General features: G+C 35.8%; 2 protein-coding genes and 1 pseudogene across 8 annotated transcripts in view; all 3 read left to right on the top strand.

Annotated features, from left to right (window-relative positions):
* The window catches only part of LOC105144011 (uncharacterized), a 488,432-nt gene that overhangs the window by 370,233 nt on the left and 99,374 nt on the right, over positions 1-18,825 (top strand). The window lies entirely within an intron of this gene.
* LOC147909058 (uncharacterized) overlaps positions 444-18,825 on the top strand; it is a 59,202-nt pseudogene continuing 40,820 nt past the window's right edge. The window contains exon 1 of the transcript XR_015545777.1: positions 444-18,672. The product of XR_015545777.1 is annotated as an uncharacterized LOC147909058 (transcript). The remainder of the gene's footprint in view (positions 18,673-18,825) is intronic.
* The window catches only part of LOC105154647 (uncharacterized), a 577,042-nt gene continuing 576,748 nt past the window's right edge, over positions 18,532-18,825 (top strand). Inside the window, exon 1 of the mRNA XM_087408173.1 lies at positions 18,532-18,672. The gene's annotated coding sequence lies outside the window, so the exon portion shown is untranslated. The remainder of the gene's footprint in view (positions 18,673-18,825) is intronic.

Here is an 18,825-nt window from a genome sequence, read left to right as displayed (position 1 = left end):
ATCAGATACAAAAAAAACAGCAATAATTCTAGTTGGAATAGCAAAATGTTTTTTTGCGTGATCATAATTTCATAAGTTTCGAGAATATTTGATTTAGGTTTGAATCTACTTTAAAGTACTGCTTTTTTTTCGAGATACTCATAGAGGGTCCGAACCTATTTCGTTTTTTTGAATTTACTTGAAAATACTGCTATTATTTTTCGAAGTTATTATAAAGAGTTTGTAACTGCTTCAACAGATTTAAACCTACTTAATTGTAAGATACTTAATCCTATCCCTAACACTCAGAATTATTAAGATCATTCTAACATGTGAAAAAGCATTAAATTGTTAAATTGACGTCAATCGTAATATTATAATATATATTGCGGTAGTTTAGTAATTTGCGTTTCAAGACCGAAAAATTATCTCGGCGCGCATTTTAAAGGACTATGTACGTTATATACAGGGTGGGCCATCTATTGGTACGTTTTTAAAAATGCGATCAAATGAGCATACATTGATATTTTTTATTAATTTTTTTGTTGTTGTGAAGCTAAAAGTATCCGCGTCAAGAATGAAAAACGATTTCGTTCATGTGGCTCCCTCTACTGGCCTTACAGTATGCCATTCGGTCACCCCAATTATTAATGACATTTTGGACTACCTCGGCGCCAATTTCACTCAAAACAGTCGTAATATAATGTCATCCACTAACATCCCTTTCTCACGAACTTTCCTCACCAATTTGCGTATAGCTCCTTCGGTGGGTGCTCTATCACGACCCATATTTCTTTTCAAAATTCGTACAGTTTCGGCGACACAGCACTGACTTTGAAAATAAGTTTTTAAAATTTCAAAACGCTCTTCAAGAGAAAACATGTTGTTTCGTGCCGCGGACGGTATGACTAATAAACTGTCAAAATTTCGGGTCTGTAGCTCGTTCGGTGTTGCCATACGACGAAATTCAAAAACGTACCAATAGATGGCCCACCCTGTATTATGTATGTACGTATATAAATTCACACAGAATTATACAAGCACTTAAAAAAAGATCTAGCTAGATCGTTTAAGGTAAATAATAGAATTTTTCTTCGTAGCAAGTATTTAAGTACAAAGCAGTATTTAAAGGTATTTTTATTTTTAATCGAGGTTGTTTTCAATAATTTTTAAGAGCTTTTTTATATATCATACCTATAAGCGACAATTATCGCCACAATTATATGGAAGACACGGATATGTTATATTTCGAAGAAAGGCACGCATATAATATTGCCTGTACACACATTAGCTCGGCGAAACAATAGAGGCATTTAAATGCCTCTGTTGTTTTTTTTTTGACAGGCCGAGGAAATTCCTCACATCGAACAAGATTAGAAAATGCATGTATAAAATAGTAACTAATAATTATTAATTATTATCTTCGGCGGTTTTTAAACGAATTATAAAGTATAAATATAAGGATAAAGGGGAACGACCTGCGGAATCATATTGTGCTTCGAAAGAAGGTTCGAGAAGGTTATTGAAACGTGCGAATCTTGCGTTCTCGCAAGAAAAAACAAAGAGGATTCGACTGTGAGACTCCGAAAAGATAAGACGTATTGGTACTTGGTAAAATTTATTAAAAAACGAACTGATATATGATATTCACGGTTTCCGAGTAACTTATCACTGCCACGGACACAAAATTTGTCCTCAAACCATGAATAAATTTCACACGCAAGTGAAATACTAAAGTGATGACCCTGACGTGATCAAAGAAACACGCACACGTATTCTGATCCCATAGGGACCCATGTGTCGTAAAAAGACTACCACAAACACGCTCGTATACGCTCATACATGCTCTCATACCCGCTCTCACACATGCCCACATACGCTCGCGCACACGCTCACACATAGCGGTATCGAGCAGCATCGGGCAGTGCAGAGCAGCATCGGGCAGCGCAGAGCAGCACCAAGCAATATCGAGCAGTATATGAACAACGATAGGAACGACAATGGAACAAACGCCACGAAGCTACACTGATCACACCGCGCTCGTCCCTAGTACTTATTATTCCGACGCAATTCGTTGGATTGCATCCTTATTGGGGTGGAGTCCTGTGGCGATTCGCCACCAGAGATCCAACTCGCTCGTATTCGTGCGAGTATCGCAGACGCGCGAATTTCCTTTAAATATAATAAAATATCAAGCTAGATTCATTTCTAGGCGTCTAAGGCAGGACCCACACTACATCGTCTTACTGATGAGTCTAGTAGTGTGGGATCGGGACGAAACGCCGCGGCCGACCAAAAAGCTTCAGTCAGGCCTTTTTAGTGGACACGAATATCATTTCCATACAGACATCCACATTGGTGACCCCGACAATCAATTTAATTTTATTTTATTGACGATTTCAAAAATTTTTTTTTACATTTGAACAAGTCAGTCGAATCGGAACGCTGTCGGAATTCGCGAGTGACGGTGAATCGAATATGGTAAATTGTGGACAGTGCAAGACAACCGGAGACAAGATGTTAATGATGCGTGACGATGATGTGATGAGCCGATCCGTACCGGAGCAGCAGGAGATGCCGCAACAGCAATCGAGAGCGAATCTGGAAGATAGTGTCAACCAGGCAACAGGATTTTTTATGCCTGGCCTCGAGATAAGCCGTGTTGGTGTGCGAATATCAGAGTTTACTCCGACCGATCCGGAGCTCTGGTTTAATATTGTGGATCGCGGTTTTCAAGCCGCTGGAATAACCGTTGATGCGACGAAATGTGGGTACGCGTTGACTGCGATTGTATCACGTTATACAGCCGAGGCGATATAATTATGAATTCGCCTGCAGAGCATCCGTATGAAACATTGAAAGCGGAACTCATAAAATGTTTGAGTCTATCATAAGAACATAAGACTCGTCGATTGCTCGAATACGAAGAAATCGGCGATAGAAAACCATCGCAGTTTTTGCGACATCTTCGTAGTCTCGTGGGGAATGTCATCGAGGACCAAGTCTTAAGAATGATCTGGTTAAACCGGCTGCCGATATATATTCAGCCGCATTTGATTACTCGAACGGTGGATACAGTCCGCAATCGTGAATGCCATCCGGGCGACGGCTTTTCAAGTAGCTGAAGCTACACGAGTTCACGCAATCCGAGGTGCAAACGATGCAGCTTTATTCGAAGCGAAGTTAGAAGTGAGATTGGCACAATTACGATTGACCTTGCAGCAGGAGATAGCGAAGCAATTGATAGCTCTTCAAAGATCAATTGAGGCGATCAGTGGAGATCGGCCTGGCCGGAACCGCGGCCGTGATTTGCATTCGCGTGGCCGTAGTTACCCGGAAAACGAACTTTGCTAGTATTATTGGCGTTTCATCAGTATCATGGACCGGATGCCCATAAGTGCGTACCATCCTGTTCAGCGTAACAGCAGGGAAATGCAGTGGCCGGTCGTTGATGGCGTATTCAGGTCATTTGATGCGCCGTTTTGTGATGGACAGTGCGACGAAGGTTTTCTTTTTAATTGACACAGGCACGGATCTCTGCGGAAGATGGTCCGCAGGCCACGTCAGAGGTCGAACTTTAACGGCTAACGGCTCGACAATAAATACATACGGCATCGAGACAATGAACTTCGGATTGCGACGCGCATTTACATGGCGGTTTGTTGTTGCGGATGTGTTGAGACCAATTATCGGTGCCGATTTCTTGTCCCATTATAGTCTTTTAGTAGATTTACGGGACTCTCATCTCGTCGACCAAATAACGAGTTTATTCTCTCTCGAGTGCTGTTTACGATGCGATACACCGAGTATCAAGACGGTCACCGGCGCGACATCATATCATGTATTGCTAGCCCAATACTCGGAGATAACGAAACCCAAAGGACGGCCGAGTGTTGTGCGGCATCATATCAAAACAACACCGGGACTACCAGTGGTATACAGGCCGCGCAGACTCGCACCGGAGCGTTTGGCGGATGCGAAGAGCGAGTTTCGGAAAATGGTGGAGGCCGGAATCGCGCGACCTTCGAGAGGATGCTGGTCCTCGACGCTTTACCTGGTGCCAAAAAAAGGAGAGGAATGGCGGCTTTGCGGAGACTATAGAGTATTAAACGCGCGGACGGTCTTTGATCTGTGTGACACATCGAAGATTTCGCGCAGGCGAAAAACGAGGGTAAAACGACCCTTGATCTCGTGCGAGCGTACCACCAGATCTCCATAGCAGAGGAGGACATTCCAAAGCATTCCATAGTAGAGGAGGACGTTCCAAAGCATTCCATAGCAGAGGAGGACATTCCAAAGATGGCCATCACCATGTCATTCGGTATGTATAAATTTCAATACATGTCGTTCAGATTGAGGAACGCAGCGCAGACGTTTCAACAGTTTATCGATGAGGTACTGAGCGATTTCGATTTCTGTTACGCGTACATAGATGATATCCTCATTGCCTTGGCGTCGGCGGATGAGCACCAGGAGCATTTGAAAAGGGTTTTCGAGAGGTTGCGAGAGTATGGGGTAATTATTAACCCCGCCAAATGCTGTATTTGGTCAGTCGGAGGTAGAATTCTCGTTGGCGCCGCTCAACGATCTCCTGCACGGGAATGATAAAAGAAGAATGCCGGTGTCATTAAGAACGCCATAGGCCGAGCGAGCGTCGAAGGAGTTACTAGCGGCGGCTGCTCTTCTTGCGCACCCAAAGTTTGGCGCCAATCTCGCGCTGTTTATCGACGCGTTCGAACACAGCATCGGTGCGGCGTTATAGGAGTGGAGCTAGGAACCTTTGGCGTTCTTCTCGGAGAAGCTAATCCCAGTCGAGACTAAGTACAGTGCATTTAATAGAGAGCTTCTGGCTATTTATCTCGCTATTAAACACTTTCAGCATGTGTTGAAGGCGCGGACGTTCGCGGTCTACACGGATCACAAGTCGCTGACGTTTGTATTTCGGCAGAAGCCCGAAAAGAGTATCACGTCAATTCCGATTGATTTCATTGGCCAGTTTACTACAGACATGTAGCGGGCGCGGATGATGTCGTGGCGGACGCGTTACCAAGGATTGAGGAGGCGGACTGCATTTGATCTGGTCCACAATTTGGCTCGTCCGGGGATTAAGGCGACGGGGAGGCTCGTGGCATAGCGCTACGTCTGGCCGTCCATAAGGAAGGATTGCCGCGATCGGGCTCGCGCCTGCGTGCCCTGACAAAGGTCAAAGGTGTCTTGTCATATTTCGGTACCTCTTGGAAAAATCGCTGTACCATCAAGATGATTTGAACATATTCACATAGATATAATCGTAATGCCAGTATCTGAGAGCCAGCGTTTTTGCTTGACATGCATTGATCATTTTACACGATGACCGGAGGCATTCACGATGAGAGATCGAGGCTGAGACAATGGCAAGGACATTGTACGAGAGGTGGATCTATCGCTTCGGAGTGCCTCTCAGGATTATCACGGACCAGGGGTGCCAGTTCAAGTCTCAGCTTTTCAGGAACTTAAATGAGCTTTCAGGAACACTTGAGAACAACGGCATACCATCCGCAAGCGAATGGCATGATCAAGCGGTTTCATCGTCGATTAAAGGCAGCAATTAAATGTCAGGAAAAGCCGATGGACCGAGATGTTTGCTATGGTGTTACTAGACGAGCAGCCTGGAAAGATGATCTGCAAGCGACCGTAGCTGAGTTGGTGTATGGAGAGACACTGCGGCTTTCGGAACAGTTCCTGGGCCGACGGACGGATCAGGCAATGCTATGTTTTGTGAGGGAGCTGCGAAATCATTTCGACAATTTACACCCGATTGGGGCATCATGGCACGGAGAATGATGGTCTTTTGTATATAAAGACTTAGCAACAACAGAGAGATGTTTGTCCGGCATGATGCACCGAAGACGACATTGCAGTCAACCTATGACGAACCCTATGCGATCATCAATCGTGGAGAAAAGAATTTTGTCGTACTGGTGCACGGCAAAATATGACGACGTCCATCGACCGTTTAAAGCCAGTTTTGTTATTGCAGATAAGTCGGAAAGAGGAGGCATACCAGGTTGAGTTGACGGACCGCCTGGGCGGAACAATAACACGCAGGACGTTGAACCTGGGCGAAAATTCGCCGCTTTTCTCGAATCAACCGAGAGCTGGAACAATGAAGTGGCAGAAGAGTGCATTTCCCAGGCCGTTTCCAAGCAGGCCTAAGATAGCAGCAAATTATTATTTTATTGTTAATTTTAATTTGTTTTATTTTATTTGTATTATCTTGCTTTTATCTCTTTGGATTCTGGTGATTTTTTTATTTTTATTTATTTATTTATATTTATTATTGTAAAGATAGATTGACGACATATACACTTATTATTGTATTATGTTTTTCTTTTTATTTTTCGCACGCGAGTCGCTGAAATAATTACAGTACTGATATATTAAATTCATAGGATGTGTATAGGCTATGCAAACGGTAATAGATCCTTCTTATTTCCGATCTCATTTTTATGTTTTTTTTCTGTTTTCTTTTTCGTGACGTAAATTACAGGGGGGTCCTGTGGTGACAATTATCAACACAATTATATGGAAGACGCGGATGCGTATTTTGAAGAAAGGCGTGCATACAGTATTGCAACAGACGAGCTGTTACACACGCAGATAATATTGCCTATACATACAGCAGTTCGGTGAAACAATAGAGGCATGCCTCTGCTGTTTTCTTTTGACAAGCCGAGGAAATTCCTTCTTCGCATCGTACCGAGCAGAATTAGAAAATGTATAAAATAATAACTAATAATTATTAATTATCTTTGGCGGTTTTTAAACGAATTATAAAGTATAAATATAAGCATAAAGGGGAACGACCTGCGGAATAATATTGTGCTTCGAAAAAAGGTTCTAGAAGATTGTCGAAATGTGCGAATGTTCTTGCAAGGAAAAACAAAGAGAATTCGACTATGAGACTCCGAAGAAATAAGAACGTATTGGTACTGTATGATTTATTAAAAAACAAACTGATACATATTCACGGTTTCCGAGTAATTTATCACTATCACGTGATATCTTCCTTATTTTGGTAAGCAAACTTAATACAAAACAATTAAAATACAATAAAATAAAACAAATGTTTCAACTCCAATTGAGTCATTTTCAATGCAATCATACAATAATATAAATGTCATTCTAAATTAAAAATTCGTACATAATCTTACAATATTCTTACAATTCCTTAACAAAAAATTTTTTCTTCTTTCTGTTTAATACGCTGTGAGTCATTTTTATCAAAAATTAACAAAGTCATAAGAAAGTTCTGGAAAAGTAACCGTAAACTAAAAGAATTAATATTAATCACATAAAAATTAAAAATATGATGATATACTTTAGTAAATCTGTTAAGAGTCCAATAATATACAACGAGAAAAAAATATAAAATGTAGTCCATTTCGTGATAAAAGTCTTTTTAATTTAATAGGTTATTATAAGCAAATTCGCAACGAGCATCTGACTTAAACGATGTCACAAAACGAAATGTCAAACAGAAAAACATTATCGAGAACGGAAAACGGAAAAATAGGAGGAAAAGGATAGAAGATGTTAGAAAGGAGAAAGAGAATGTATAATGTCAGAATACAAATCCGGCAAAGACTCCGTGTCATTTTGTCTATATCTTAATCCCATGCTTCTGTTTTTTAATATGGACCATTTCTGATATCAACCTTTTGTTTGTTGTATGAAGGCTCTATATCTAATATTTCCACTTTATCCCATTTAAAGTTATGATTCTGCACCATACGATGATTGGAAATCACCGATGGAGATTTTGAACTTATATTGATATCAGAAACATGTTCATGCAATCTGGTCTTTAATTGTCTTTTAGTTTGGCCAACGTAACTGGCATCACAATCCTCACAGGATATTCTATAAACCACATTTTGATTCTGAACGTGTTCCAAATCATCCTTTCCTCTCCTTATAAAACTTCTCAATGTGTTAGGAATAGTAAAAGTTAATTTACAATTAAACATATTAACAGTAGGTATAAATCTTTCGGATATCGTATTAACATATGGAATCGTAAAGAACCTCCTCCCAGTGTCATCCTTATTCTTATTCAAATTATTAAACTTATTAATGTGATATTTTATTCTATTATGAATAGTCGAAAAAATAAAACTTAACGGATATCCATTCTGTAAAAAAATCTTAATAGCGTCAATCAAATTATTTTGGAATTTCGGATAACACAAACAAAAAATCTTATCCACGATTCCATAAATCACACCTCTTTTATGACAAAGTGGGTGGTGTGAATGGAAATTAAGAAATCTGCCGGAAAAGGTTGCTTTACGGTATACATCAAAAATGAGATTCCGTTCATCGATAATCAACATCGTATCTAAAAAACTTATTTTTCCATCACCTATCTCCATGGTGAATTGCAATCTAGTATGTAATGAATTAAAAACATCCAAAATATCATAAATACTTTCAGAAGGAGCGGCTAAGATAATATCATCGACGTATCGGTAGTAAAACAACAGACGACAAGACAGCATTCCAATAGCCATCTTTTCAAAATCCTGCATAACAATACTTGCAACAACAGGTGACAAAGGTGAACCCATGGGAGTCCCAAAAATCTGTTTATATATTTTTTTATTAAAAATGAAAACTGTCGAATTCAGAACCATACGAAAGGCTATCAAAAACTCGTCCAAAGGAATCTTAATTTTCTTAGATATAGCATCTCACCTCACAACCACACTATCAGATGCACTGACCTGGCCATGCGACCGTGGATGTCACTCTGAGCGGTCAGCAAGGCGGTTATTTCGTCACTCATGATTTCACTTGCGAATTCTTCTCTCTCTGATTTTCTGGATAATACGCGCACTGAACGCGATAATATTCCCGAACGAACGATAAATTCGGCGAAGGCGAATCCGGCTCGAAGGACCAACAATGTTCGAGAGCGAGTCAGAGCGAGAGCGCTGACGTGAAATTTTAAAGTGATACGTTGACTCAGAGCGGCGGAAAAACTGAGAGCGGCGGAAAACTAAGAAAGTCGGAGAACTAATAGTTGCGAAGAACTAAGAGTTGCGGAGAACTAAGAGTTGCGGAGAAGAGCGTTAAGAGCGCTATTGCTTCTCGGTTTTGCCTTTTATGCTCTTTTGAGAACAAAGGCTTCCCTTTGCATTCGCCTATGAGATTTTTACACATTGAAAATTTTGAGATGATCCTCTGTGTCGGGTGGCGATTGGCGATTTCGCGCGCAACGGCCAAGCGGCACGTAGTATTGCCATGCGCGCCCGTTAAATATGGATTCTTGATTGGGATGAACGCATATTACGCGTTTTGCGTCACGCGATCGCGCGTGCGCTACGACCGATCCGAATTGGTTAGCCGTTATAGCGATTGAAATTTGCGTACGTGCGACGTGCGATTTAGCTTGTTGTTTTTTGACTTTATCGACGAGGTGATAACCGAGTTTATGTTTTGGAAACTTCTAAGGACGCTTGAGATCCTTCTAGAAGCTTTCGATCCGTATGTCGCACGAACGCCAAATATGGAAATTATGTACATGTTGGCTGTATCTCGAACAACGACATTTATATTATTGTATGATTGCATTGAAAATTACTCGATTGGAGTTGAAACGTTTGTTTTATTTTATTGTATTTTAATTGTTTTGTATTAAATTTGCTTATCTCAATTATAATTTTTTTATATGCGTCATTTGCTCTTTGCCCTTCTTTTATACTACCTTTTGCTTATTAGTACAGAGCCTTTTTTATTACTTTTAATTCCTTATTTTGAACATTTCGACTTCTTTTGGAATCCTCCTTAAGAATGATACAAGTATAACTAGCTCACATGTAAGTATATCATAATGCTTAAGTCACTCGCAAATTATCAAAAATGCAGCGTTGTTAATCATCACGGAACTGAAGCTTTGGACATATTAAAACTTAAAAAGAAATGTTAAAGTCAAATATGAAGATCACTTTTAGAACGCACGTCTATGTACGACGGATGGAAAATGTGTGATCTTTATATTTGATTTTAAAATTTCTACTTTTTAAGTTTTCAAGTGTTCAACAAAGCTTCATGTTCCGATTGATTATTGATTGTTCACTAAATAATTGTAATAATTGTGCCGTTTATTATTGATGACTCTCATTTGCCTACTATATTTATCTTTTTGTATTGTTTAAAATAAGTTATTATTTTGAGAATATATTATACAAAATAATATTTTTTAATGTTATGAGAGTATTCTTTAGAGATTATATGTCCACTTATATAACATCCTTGGTATTATATCCTTACCCAGACAGTACTTATTATTGCGGAAAATTTTCAGAAATATTTGAACTTTTCACATTTCATGTGCAGTTCTGAAAGGATTCTGCAATATGTCATATGAAATCTGAATCATTTTCGGCTCTCACTCCCCTTCCCCCCTGCAAAGGGGCGCACGACTCTCATCTTTGACTCTCACCCCTCTCCCCCCCCTTGCAAAAGAGCGTACGACTTTCACTCCCAATTCTCACCCCAAAGAATTAAAAAATCATAACGTATCATTACTGCTATAATGAAATTTATTCAAGAATATTATTAATAGGATATATATTTTTCATGGTTTCAAAGAATGCTTCGATTCTTTCTTCAAAAGGGTACACTCTTTTAAATAAAAATTCAGGAAGACAATGTTTATAATGTTTTTCAGAAAGTCCATAACGATTTTGCACTGCGCATATCACGCCATATTCATTTTATATTTTGAGTGTGGCATCCACTTACAGGATCAACAAAATTTTGTGAATGATTTACGCACATATGATTATAGTTGTGTTGATCTATTGAAGATCCACACAACCATATCCACGTCAACCATCACTATATATCATTGTTTTCGATAATATGTGACAATGTATATATATCATTAAAGTATTTTCCGTCTTCACAAGTCTTTCACAGGAATTATGAAAATACGGCCACTGTTACGTTCATAGCCTCCAAAGACCCATTGCCTTCGTATAATATGATCACGATTATATTTTCGCTTCCCTATTTTTGCCTTATCAACTTCCACTATTTTTCCTGGACCATCTAAAACTGTATCTTGTTCCAACCACTGAGCCAATAACTAAAATATGCAAAAGTAATAAATAACATGAAAAAATATATTATTTTATTTTAATTACCTCATAAAAATTAGTCCAATCAACAAGCTATGAGAATTCATTTGTAATTCATATTGCAAAAATTGTTGCTGAGGTGGATGCAACATTAAAAAATATTTTAATTTTTTATGAAGCGACATGCTTTCTCTAAGCCAAGATGAAAATGAGAAAAGAATGTATTATTGAATGGGCTTAATTTGAAATTGTATATTTTCCTGTGTCTTTCACGAACAACTTTATAATAATCTTCCGTGCAATGAAATAACAATTCTTTATTTGTACATAGATTGAGATTGATTTTACATTGCGGACACTCAACATTTTGTCTAATTACATCTTTCTCGCACAAATAAGAAAATAATTCGTCGTAATTATCAATTAAGCGTAGAAATTCGTGAAGCATGTTGTGTTAGAAATCTATTAATTACTGAATACAAGAAATGTTCGTGAGCTTTGATCTATTATTGTTATGAATATACATAAGTGTGTGTGTGTGTGTGTGTGTGTACCCAACTGTGTTTATATGTATTCAAAGCACATAGATTTCGATTTTACAATAGTAGGGGGGGAGTGAGAGTGAGAGGCGAAGGTGAGAGTCATGCGCCCATTTGTAAGAGGAAGGATGGGTGAGAGTTGAGGATGAGAGGTATGCGCCTCCTTGCAGGGAGGAGGAGGGAGGAGAGTCGTTTCATGTTGAAAGTCAGAACTTATGTGGAATAGTACTTAATATTGCATATATAACAGAAATAATGCGTTATTTTTTAAACTTTTTTTGTTAATAACTTTTTAACCAATAACGTGTGACGGCTAAAACTTGGTGGAGGTTACTCAGAGTTATTACCTTGACAAGCGATGTCAAGGTCAAGGTCAGGAGAATGCTCCCCTATTCGGTATATTTATCTATAATTAGTAGACTGCGGATATTTATACAAAATACTTAACTGAATATTAATCATCGGACAGTTTTAGCAGTCGTTATTCGTTAAAGAATTATTAAAAAGTTGAGATTGCCATCTGTAAATATGCAAAATATGCATTTTATGCAAAATATTCAATTAAATATTTTACATCAATATCCGCAGTCTAATTAGATATATATATAATTGTATATAAAATACGGCAATTTTTTATATAATTACATATAATTTATGTAATTTCATATAATTATGTATTTTTTCTCGGGTATGATTAATATTTTTACAAATAAACTATATACATACGAAAATTGTATGAATAAGATTTTTATTGTTTAATAACTCATTTTTGCAGTTTATTTATTTTATTTGTTATTATTTTTATTGTTAGAAATGAAAATTTAAAAAATTATAAAAAGATTTACATTTTTCTTTTATACTTTAAATATTCAAAATAATTTATGCAAAGTTTCATTGCGATTTATTGATTAGTTACAAAGATATAGAACAAATAAATATTTTGTTTATTCACTGGACAATTAAATCATTGCATCGTAATGTAACTCTACGTAAATAATCTTGAATATATAACATAATGTACTTATATTTAAAAATTAAGAATTTTATCATGTATTTTATAATATACTTATATATATTTTTATTGGAACACAGATTTAAAAAATGCTACAATATTATTTATTAAAATAACTTATGATCCAGATAGTAAACCAAATTTATCGTATTATTTTTAAACGTGATTTGGAATAATCTGTAATTTTTTTATAATTTTGTTATCATTTTGAAAATATGTATAAAACATCCTGACATTGCAAGAAACTTTTTTATATGAATGACTTATTCTGCTTTAGTTCCGAAAAACTTTTGTATATGAATAATGATATTATAAGGAAAGCGAAGGTGTGATTTTTTAATAATAATTATATGTATAGGTATATGTGCTTATACATATAATATGATTAATTAATGAAAATAATTGGCGATATGATATTTTTTAAAAATATTTTGTTTATTTCAATAAGTTTTGTAATCTGATAAACAGATCACAAAAGTCTTAATAAATTTTAAATATTTTAGAAATTTAAATATATGTTTAATTGATAATGATGACTTATACAATATTTAAATGTATTATGTCAACATAGTAAATTTAAATATTATCAATCAAGTATATTTAAATACCATTTGTATAGTACTAGAAATTACTGAAATCTTTTTGGTAATATTTCAAAAAAATTGCAGATTCTTTCAGTAACATTTCAACCTTTCAACAAAGTTTCATGTACAAGTATCGCGGACATTTTGCTATTCCAGAGCTGTCTCAGAAATGTTGTAGACATATTTCGTAATTTTTATGGAATGTTTCACTTTTCAGTTGAAATATTAATAAAATGTTCTGAAAACTTTCGGCTGTATGGGTAATATTCCTGAAATATTATTAAAACATTCATAAACATTAGTTATTTTTAATTTAATGCAATTTGAATTCATAATTCAGTAACGAAAAGTTTTTATCAGTCTATACTGCATTTTGTACTAAAGATTTCGTCGTGATTTTAAGTACATATTCAATTCTACAACTGCACGCCAAAATTATTTTCAATCTTTAAACGTATACTTATATTAAACAGATGTAACAGCTTTACAAATTAAAGTAAACATTATTATAATACTTTTTAATGTTTATACAATATTTCAGTAATATTAAATAATATAATATTATTTTTAATAATAATATAATATTATCAGGAGTTGGACATATAACTATCCATTAATATTCCGAGAATATTAATTAATATTATATAATTTTAACAAAATATATTCTTAAAATGTTACATTTAACATAAATAATAATATTCTATGCCTAGAATATTACTTAATATTAAATAATATTATGCGCCTATAGGGACTATTCATAAATTAGGGAATGTTTGCGGTTCTTTCATATTTCAGAAAGTATTCCGTTGAAATTAATTGTAGAAAAGTTTTTAAAAATATATTTAAAAAAAAAAGACCAGAACCTTTTGCTGGTGTTTGAATTTGTTTTTATGATATTTCATCCAGATAGTATGTTACAAAAAATAACAAAAATATTAATTTTTCAATTTTATCATTTAAGACAAAATATTATAGAGACAAAATTCAAATTCGCTAGTTTGAATTTCTGCTTTTCCTCTTTAAAATGCATTTTTCATAACTTTTCTATTATACGATTTTTTCACTGAAATATTGTAAGGAGCCAAGAGAGATGGCGCTGATGAAAAAGCGCGAGAAAAGCTAGTTAGGGAGTTTTTAGATAGATAGTCAGTCGAAATTAGTCAAAATTGAATTGAGTAATCGAGCAAAAAGTAAAAGTCATTAATACGCAATTTTTTTATATCTTTGTGCTCAGAATCCTGAATAAATCTATTTCATATTTATCCTACCTTATTTAATGGTTCTAGTTGAGATTCGACCACAGGAGAGTTGCAGTATCGGTATCAGAAGATGACGTGACAGAAAGTTTTGGAAAAGCCATGCAATTAAATTGGCGGAAAAGCTGTGTGTAGAGATGATTTAATCATCGCTTAAAAATTATCAAGATTGTTAAGATGACGGAAAGGCTTAAGCAAATAAAGATCGTAGCTAATAACCTTAAGGCGAGTTCTACGAAGGCCGTAAGGGCATTGCACAATTTGAGCAAGAGGAAGATAGCGGAAACAAAAAACGGCTACGCGAATTTCAAGGTTTTGCGTTCGCTAGCGGATCAGAGGAGTATAAAACAAAATTGTCATATGAGGATACCTAATTCGCATGGGTGATTGATTTCAATTTATTATGCAATGTATTAGCAATCGATTACTCAGGTACGAAAAAAGAATTAAAAATAAAAATAAACAATTAATTTAATGCTAATTCGAGTCAAGACCAATGAAGATGTCAGAGATTAAATTCTAATCCAAAGATTAATTATCATAGTGTTTAATCTTCTTCATTAAACGTTTCTGCTCTTTTTGTAGCCATCATCAATGATACATCTCTTAAATCGTAATCATTGATCCTTCCGTCAAAAGTGAGTCACTATTAGAAAGAATTAAACTAACGAGTTTGTAGTTATCGCATGTGGATCTCAACTCACTCAATAAGACGAATAACGATAAAAAGACAAAGATGACGTAGAAGAAGACGACAACGACGTTGAAAACGATAATGTTGATGAAGGCAAGGCAGAAGGAAGCAACGAAGGCTCGTAGTGAAGACAAAATAGAAAACGAAGAAGGCGAAGACGATAGACAGCCAGGCTAAGAGCATGACGATGAAAAATAAATTTGCAATAACTTTTTAGAGATGTTGAAGATTTTTGAATGGGGATGAGAAGTATCCAGTAGAGCGATGAATTATGGATTTTGAGGAAGCAGCTGAGCTTTTTAAATGGTCCGACATACATAAATTAATATTCGCTAAGAAGTCGCTGAATGGATCGATTAAGTTCGTGCAAGGAGAAAAGGAAATAAATTTATAGAGGAAGCTGAAAAAGACACTTAAGAATGAATTTAGTGACAAAATAAATATCATTGAGCTACATCAATAGATGGACAAGGAAAATTAAGAAGAATGTGTCGGTATAGGCATATTTTCTAGCAATGAAAGAGATAGCATCCAGAGGCGAAGTAGAAGAGATCTGTTTCAATACATTATCAACAGCAAGAAAATTAGGCAGTGAAGTGTGTTTTATGGGGCGAGAGATGCGGAAGAATTCAAGAAAAAATTAAAAGTATATGAGAAGATAAGGATGAAAACTACTAGTATTACTAAATCGATAAATGCAACTGCGAATAAGAAAGTAAAATCAAAAGAGGATATGTGCTTCAATTATGGCAAAATCTATCATCGATTAACGATGTGTGACAATAAGAGTAAAGGCATTAAATGTTTCAAGTGAAATGAGTTCGGGCATAAAACTGTCGACTGCAAGAAGGAAAAGCCGAAGAAGATGAAAGATATACAAGAATAGATGAAGAAGACAGAATTAATTATAAACAGTTTTAACACTCTGAGAGACATGTATAAAACACTATTCAAATCCAGGGCAAGAAATTCAACGCCTTAGTTGAAACCGGAAGTTAGTTTGATATTATTAATTTAAGTCATATAAAATAGATGCGCTAGCACTATCAAACACTATGATACACTTCTCCGAATTTGACGGAAAAAATAAGATGTTTTGAGGATATTGATCAGTAACGATATATCCTAGTAACGATATATGTATGTGGTGGCTGATGATGTCATGACTATAAAAGTTGTTATTGGCTGCAATGAGCTGTTGTCACAAGAGGAGGTGAAAATATAAATCAGAATAACATCACTATTAGCAAGATGCCTGAGATAAGTAATATATAGTCACCAAGCGATCGAGAAATTCGCTTAATATGAGTCATGATGTCGATGAAGAAAGAATAAGAGAAGTAAAGAGACTAGACAATTACATGTCAAAAAAAATCAAGAAATCTTTGCACTAAAAATTATATTTCTATGTAAAAATAAAAATAAGAGGTACAACCTTCAATTGCTTTGATCTTGACAAATGTTATCCAGATCATGATCCTGTAAAAGGTTTTAATCATTGGTTGAACACTTTGGGTAATGTTAATGCCAACGTTGCTGTAATCGCGTGCGAGAACTCGCACGGAATGCAAGAGATCCGGGTTCGACTCCCGGCCGAGGCAATATTTTTTCGCAATAAGTTTATTACAATTTTTTAAGATTAATTTGGGGAATTTTGGGGGGATTATTACATTTCAGATTAATTGCGTTAATGTCGACAACCATATCGACACGTAATTATTATTTCTGAAATTAATTCATTCGTTTGAATAATATATATATTAGTTCAACATCTTAATACTTACCGTAGTGGCGCTTCGGATTGTAATGTTATTTAATATAAACGGTCTTGTTTCCTATCTTAATCTGAAATATTAATAATTCCCCCAAAATTTCCCAAATTAATCTAAAAAAACTGTAATAAACTTATTTTTGTCTGAAATATTTTTTTTCTAAAATAAAAAATATAAAATTATTTGAGGTACATTAAAATAGGACACTTTGTATAAGTAAGAAAACCTCAAATGCAGAACGGAAGTACACCAGCTACGAATTTGAATTAGATCTAGCCGTGGTGGAGGCTTTAAAAAACTTTTGCATCTATCTGTTAGGTAGATCAATCAAGATTATTACAGATTGTGCCAGATTGTTACAGATTGTTCTAACAGATGATAAAGAAGAAGCATCTTATGCCTTGAATCTCAAGATGGGCATTGATTTTAAAAAACTCCAATTACACAATCAAACATCGACCTGAAACTAGACTAAAACACGCAGACGTCGTTACCAGTTAATGGCGATAACATTTAAAGATATCGTTTCAAGAATGAAGAAAGCACAAGAAAAAGATCAGGAAATTAGAAATATAAAGCAGTTATTAGAAGAGGGTTAGTATCAGGGTTATGTAGCGGTTTGGTCTACAGATGTTCGCAAGGATATGAGCTGTTAATGGTCCCGAGCGCTATGCAAGATGAAATCATTAGGACTGCCCACGAGAGAGGACATTCCACTGCAAAAAAAAACAGAAAAAGAAATAAAACAAGAGTTTTTTTATTTACGCTCAAAGGTCGAGAAGTGTCGCAAATTACGTGAAATGTATCTTAATTAATAAGAAGTCAGGTAAACAGGAGGGATACTTTATATTTACTAAACAAAGGAGATCTCGCTACATATCTGTATCATTTGCGATTATTCGAATCAATGAACAAGAGTTATAAACATTCTATTCTAGCCGTAATCGACATTTTTACAAAATTTTTGTGGTTATATCCTATGAAGACAGTACACACTCAAAGAAGTTATCTAAAAATTAGGACAGCAGAAGTACATTTTTGGTAACCAAAGTCATCATCTCTGATCGGGGCACTGTCTTTACTTCGGTTGAGTTCAAAAACTATTGTTGAAAGGAAAACATTGAGCATCTCAAGGTTATAGTTGATTTATCCAGAACTAACCAAATGAAGAGAATCAACCAGATTATCATTTCAGTGTTTACGAAAATGGCAGTTAATAAACCCACAAAATATAAACATGTCCCTAGATTACAACATGCTAAACTCCATTTATCGGCGTAGTATTGCTATCATTCTTTGCGCTATCGATCGGTGCCAAATTAAGCCTAATTAAGATCTTACTATGAAAAAAGCAATAGAACATGAAATGACTATTATGACAATGCGTAGAAACATTAAGAGAATAAATAAGAGAAAAATAAATCCAGAAATGTTAACAGGAAAATATAAAGCATTAGGATCTATAATCTGCATCATAGAGATCCTAACAAATATCACCTTAACGACTTGATAGCCATAAAACATAGCATGAAGCTCAAACCTTGATATTTAGAGTTATACCGCGTCACCAGAATGAAGTCGAATGATACACGTCAAGGCAGGAGACGGTTAAGGACCCACTAGGACTACCACATGCGTTGAATACTTAGAACGATGGATTGAACCAGATCCCAATCATCTAGGACTGATGATACTTCAGGACGGCCAATTGTAAGAAGCCAAAAGATGGCGCTGGCGAGCGAGGAGGCGCGTGAGAATAGCCGGCTAAGAGCTTTTTAGATAGATAGTCGAAGTTAGTCATAGTCGAGTTGAATAGTCGAGCAAGGAATAAAAGTCATTCATATGCAATTCTCTCATACTTTT

Source organism: Acromyrmex echinatior, chromosome 7 (assembly GCF_024713525.1).
Source record: "Acromyrmex echinatior isolate Ae372 chromosome 7, ASM2471352v2, whole genome shotgun sequence".
In the NCBI taxonomy this organism is placed as follows: domain Eukaryota; kingdom Metazoa; phylum Arthropoda; class Insecta; order Hymenoptera; family Formicidae; genus Acromyrmex; species Acromyrmex echinatior.
This window is presented reverse-complemented; position numbering and strand designations above follow the sequence as displayed.